Source organism: Neopelma chrysocephalum, unplaced genomic scaffold, assembly GCF_003984885.1.
Source record: "Neopelma chrysocephalum unplaced genomic scaffold, ASM398488v2 Primary Assembly neopelma1_97343, whole genome shotgun sequence".
Taxonomy (NCBI): domain Eukaryota; kingdom Metazoa; phylum Chordata; class Aves; order Passeriformes; family Pipridae; genus Neopelma; species Neopelma chrysocephalum.
Genome location: NW_020925984.1, coordinates 1 through 4790, shown reverse-complemented (window position 1 = coordinate 4790; position 4790 = coordinate 1). Strand labels below are relative to the sequence as shown.

At 63.8% G+C, this 4790-nt stretch overlaps 2 long non-coding RNA genes across 2 annotated transcripts; both read left to right on the top strand.

The window, feature by feature from the left end:
• Window positions 1–1588: 1588 nt before the first annotated feature.
• Window positions 1589–2550, top strand: LOC113961620. Its single transcript, XR_003532352.1, has 3 exons — window positions 1589–1800; window positions 2143–2293; window positions 2531–2550. It is a non-coding gene; the product is annotated as an uncharacterized LOC113961620 (long non-coding RNA).
• Window positions 2551–3905: 1355 nt separating this feature from the next.
• LOC113961621 lies at window positions 3906–4539 on the top strand. Its single transcript, XR_003532353.1, has 3 exons — window positions 3906–4021; window positions 4110–4247; window positions 4527–4539. It is a non-coding gene; the product is annotated as an uncharacterized LOC113961621 (long non-coding RNA).
• The last annotated feature ends 251 nt before the right edge of the window (window positions 4540–4790 follow it).

The window sequence follows — 4790 nt, the reverse complement described above, 5'->3', positions numbered from 1 at the left end:
GACGGGCAGCACCCTTGCCAGGACTCGGGGCGGTGGCAGGTCTCCTTGGGCCAGGACTTGCCACAGCTTCTGATTTGGGTGCAGCCCTGGCCAAAGGGCTCCCAGCAGCATTGGTGCCCTTGCCCACACCTTCCTTCTCGGTGTCACACCCCCCGTGTATAGGATGGCCACCAGCCAGCACTTCTCCCAAGGAGACCGTGCCAGCTTGTGTGGAAGGCCCCGTGCCCTTCCCGCTGCGGCTGCATCGGCAGCCGAGGGGGCTCCTTGTGCTGCCGTGAGCAGGCACAGGAGGGGAGTGTTTGCTCATTTCTTGAGCCGTTCCCACAGTTCAGGTCCAACCAGATTAGATACTTCAGAGAGCGGATTCCCTCCAAGGTGGGGCAGGTTGGCCGGGCTGGGGGAGGCCCCAGGCCACGTGGCACTGTGTCACAGGGCCCTTTGTGACATGCCGGGCATGGCCGGTGGGATGGAAGGGGCAGGGTGTCCAAGGGCCCTTTATGACCTGTGGTGACAGAGGTGCTGCTGGTGACACGGCCGCAGTGTCAACAGTGCTCCTCAGAGCAGGCGACGGGACAGGACGGGACAGAGCGGAGCTGTGTGGAGTCCCCACGCAGTCAACTCGTACCTCACTGACCCGGAGCGTTTTGGAGGATTTTCTCATTTCCAGGTGCCCTCGAGGCCTTTCTGCGTGACTTGGAGACCCGGAGCTTCTCCGAGGCGTCTCCAACCCCTTTGGCAGGTGCCCTCGAGGTTTTTCTGCAGGACTTGGAGACCCGGAGTTTCTCTGAGGCGTCTCCAATCCCTGTGGCAGGTGGCCTCAAGGCCATTCTGCAGGACTTATTGAACTGGAGCTTCTCCGAGGCGTCTCTCTTGCAGATGCGCTCGACACCAGACTGTGGCATGGCAGGGAGACGCTTCAGCCTGCTCAGGCTGCTCCGGAGGAAGAAGGAGGAGGAAAACCCTGGGGCTGCTCCAGCACAGCAGCCTGAAGAGGTGCAGCAGGTGCAGCCCCCACAGGAGGGTGAGTGCTGGAGCTGGGCCACAGGGCTGGTGGCTGCAGCCCGCTTGGCCTCATCCTGTCCCATCCCCTCTGGACATGCCCAGGGAAAGGGAGGGGGGCAGAGGGGCCGGAGCTGATCTCCCGGCAGCCCTGCTCCATCCACTGGGCATCCCGGGGCTGGCCCTCCCTGCTCCTGAAGCCAAGGCCTGGGCTGTGTTCTCTGGCCTCTCCCGCACACCCTCAGCTCTGAGCGCGCTCGCTCTTTGCCAGATGCAGGCCATGAGCGGACAGAAGAGCAGCTCCGTGCCCGTGGCCGCTTCCGCAGGGCAGCACAGGTACCTGCAGCCATCCCCTCCTGGGCTGGGCGTGCTGTCACTGCTCAGCCCAGCACCGCTGTCGCAGCCCTCCAGGGGACATCCATCTCTTCCCTGCCCTTCTTTCTCCTGCAGACGTTTATGAAATTCGTGGGGAGTCGGCGTAGGAAATCCAGGATCGCATCAGCTGATGTCGAGGCCCAGCCTGACACCATCCCAACCCAGCTGAAGCCAAAGCCTGATGTCAGCACCACAGCGACTCCTGGCACAGCAAAGTGTGACACCGCAACCAGTGATCACACAACCCACTGGGACACCACCTCGAGCGATGCCGTGTCACACTGTGACTCTGCGCTGCCTGGGCTCACGGAGGAGGCCGACGCCACAACGACGGAGGGCGTGGCGAGCACTGACGCCGCGCCTGTTCAGCACCTGGCCGATGCCCCCAGCCTGGACTTTCTTGGGGAGAGAGCTGTCTCTGCTGAAGTAAGCAGCCTGTGGTCCCCCAAGATGGGTGCACTGGCCCCCTCAGCCTTTGAGGCTGGCACAGTGTGCTGGGAAGGGAAGGATTTCTCGGGGGAAGCTGGGCAAGTTGCTCACTCTGGCAGCTCTCCACCTCTGCCCCGTGCATCCACCAGGCCAGACTGTGGCACTTGGGCACCTGGGGCTACTCAAGGCATCTCCAGTCCCTGGGGCAGGTGCCCTCGAGGCCAGAGGGTGGGACTGGATGAGGCGGAGCATTTCCCAGGTTTTACTCTTGCAGCTGCCTTCAAGGCACGACTGCAGGACTTGGGGAGCCAAAGCTTTTCCATGGCATCTCTGCTGCAGGCAGCCATAACGCCAGACAGAGACGTGCAGCAGAGCCCCCCCACGGTGCCCAAGCTGGCCTAGGTGAAGGAGGAGGAGGAGGAGGAAAGCCCTGGGGCTTCTCCAGCACAGCAGCCTGAAGAGGTGCAGCAGGTGCAGCCCCCACAGGAGGGTGAGTGCTGGAGCTGGGCCACAGGGCTGGTGGCTGCAGCCCCCTTGGCCTCATCCTGTCCCATCCCCTCTGGACATGCCCAGGGAAAGGGAGGGGGGCAGAGGGGCCGGGGCTGATCTCCCGGCAGCCATGCTCCATCCACTGGGCATCCTTCCTGCTCCTGGAGCCAAGGCCTGGGCTGTGTTCTCCGGCCTCTCCCACACACCCTCAGCTCTGAGCGCGCTCGCTCTTTGCCAGATGCAGACCAGGAGCGGACAGAAGAGCAGCTCCGTGCCCGTGGCCGCTTCCGCAGGGCAGCACAGGTACCTGCAGCCATCCCCACCTGGGCTGGGCCTGCTGTCACTGCTCAACCCAGCACCGCTGTCACAGCCCTCCAGGGGACATCCATCTCTTCCTTGCCTTCCTCCTGTAGCTGGTGCATTTGGCATGAAGAGACCACTTTCATGGCCACTGGGGGCACGGCAAACTTGGACCTCTTCAATGCCCAGACCAGCGCTGCCCTGCTGGATTTGCTTGTGGAGAACGGTGTCTACAACAGGAAGCAAGTAAGCAGCCTGTGGCCAGGGCTCCAGTGCCCCAGGGATGCTGTGGCCCCTCACGCCGGCTGCACTGGGCACCGTCAGCCTTTGAGACCAGCAGAGTGTGGTGGCAAGGGGAGCACTTCTTGGGGGAAGCTGGGCAAGTTGCTGGCTCTGGCAGCTCTCCAACTGTTCCCCGTGTCCCCTCCAGGTGCCGGCCATAGTCAGGTGCATCCACCAGTGGCTCACATGCAATGTGTCTGCTGAGCACAGGCTGGACAAGACTCTTGTCCTACTGACCGAGGCACACCCTGTGGATGTTGCAGTGACCCTGCTGTGCTCTGTCCCAGCCTGTGACAGGTATGGGGCCCACCTGCCTTGAGGGCTCTCCTGCCTTTAGACCCCATCCCCCTGCACAACCTGTCCCAAATGGTGTGCCAGAGAGATGGAGACTTCCAGGACACTCCAGCTCCTCTCTTTGCCAGCTTTGGCATGTCAGCCCCCAATCCTGAGGCCAGCCTGCCTCCCTGCCCCACAAGGCACCGTGGCTCTGTCACCTGGGCCCTGCAGATGCCCAGGCCACAGCGCTGTGTCCCAGACCCCCCTGAGCCAGAGTTCTGACTCCACAGAGCTGCTCGCACCATGTGGAGGACGCTCATCTCCTCCAGAGGGACTAAGGAGCCGGTGCTGCAGATCCTCTTCCGTGCGCTGGAATTCTGGCCAGCGCACAGGACACGCACCTCCGATGGGGATGAGAGCGATGTCTTTGCCCTGGCTGTGAGTTTATTGAGCTGGCCTCTGCTCACCCCCAGCTTTCCTCTGGGATGCCTTTTCATCCTCCCTCACCACTGCTTCTCCCTGCCCCAGGCACTGGGCTGCAACCCTGGCTTAGGGGCAAGTTCAGGGCCACCAGGCCGGCGGATCTCCCTGTGTCTCCCCTGACCTCTTCCTGCCATGCTGGGGCCCCGCCACATGAACATCTGGGCCCTGAGAGCTGTCTCTGGGTGCTTTGTCTTTGGCAGGCAACTGTGGCACTCTGGGAGATCCTCCAGCTGCACTGGATCCCAGGGGCGGTGAAGACCAATTTGCCCCGCCTCCTTCTGACTCTGCTCTTCCAAGTTTTCATCAGCACAGAGGAGATGTCAGAGGAGGTCGAGACCTTCTGGGGGCGATGCCGGGAGCAGCGCAGCCTTCCCCCCAACCCCAACAGGTGCTCCATCCCAGTCCTCTCTCCCTGCCACGCCCTCGGGGCTGGGGCCGGGGCTCTGCGCCTGACCTGGGCTGTGCTCTGCACACAGGTTTGCAGTGCAGACCGTCAAAGCCCTGCTGCGCCAGCTGCTGGATGAGGACGTGGTGATGGTGATCCATCGCAAGTGTGGCTGGGACATGCTCCTCAAGGCTGACAGCCACCACTATGCAGTGGGTCTGCTGGCCAGGTGAGAGCCCTTTCTCCCCACTGCCCCCGGCATTCCTGCCCTGTGCACAGGCCACCCCACACAGTGCCCGTGCTGCTGGGCCAGAGGGCCTTGGCAGCCAGGGATGGCTGAGCAGAGTGGCAAAGGCGGAGAGGGGCGGCTGCACAGGAGGAGCCACCTCCCAAAGCGCCCGTGTGCCCTCCCGGGCTGGTGGCCAAAGACCAGGCCTGTGTGAGTCAGTCCCAGGAGAGCTTTGCCCACCTGGCTCAGGGTCTCAGGTGCCTTTATTCCCCCTTGCAGGGAGCTGTGCCGTATCTCCCGCTCCTTCTGCCGCAGCGTCGCCGCCAACCTGCTCCCGCGGCTCAGCAGGGAAGAGCCCCTGTGGGAACTGCCTGCCCTGGCGTTCCTGGTGGAGGTGAGCCTGATGGCGAGCGCTGCCTGGCCCAGCTGCCTCCCCCTCTCTGCCCTCTCACAGCCGCAGCCGCCTGGGACGGTGCCTGCACCCTGTGCTGCTGCCTGGGCCCAGCCCCGGGCGGGTCCGGGCTCCTGCCGGCCGGGCACCCC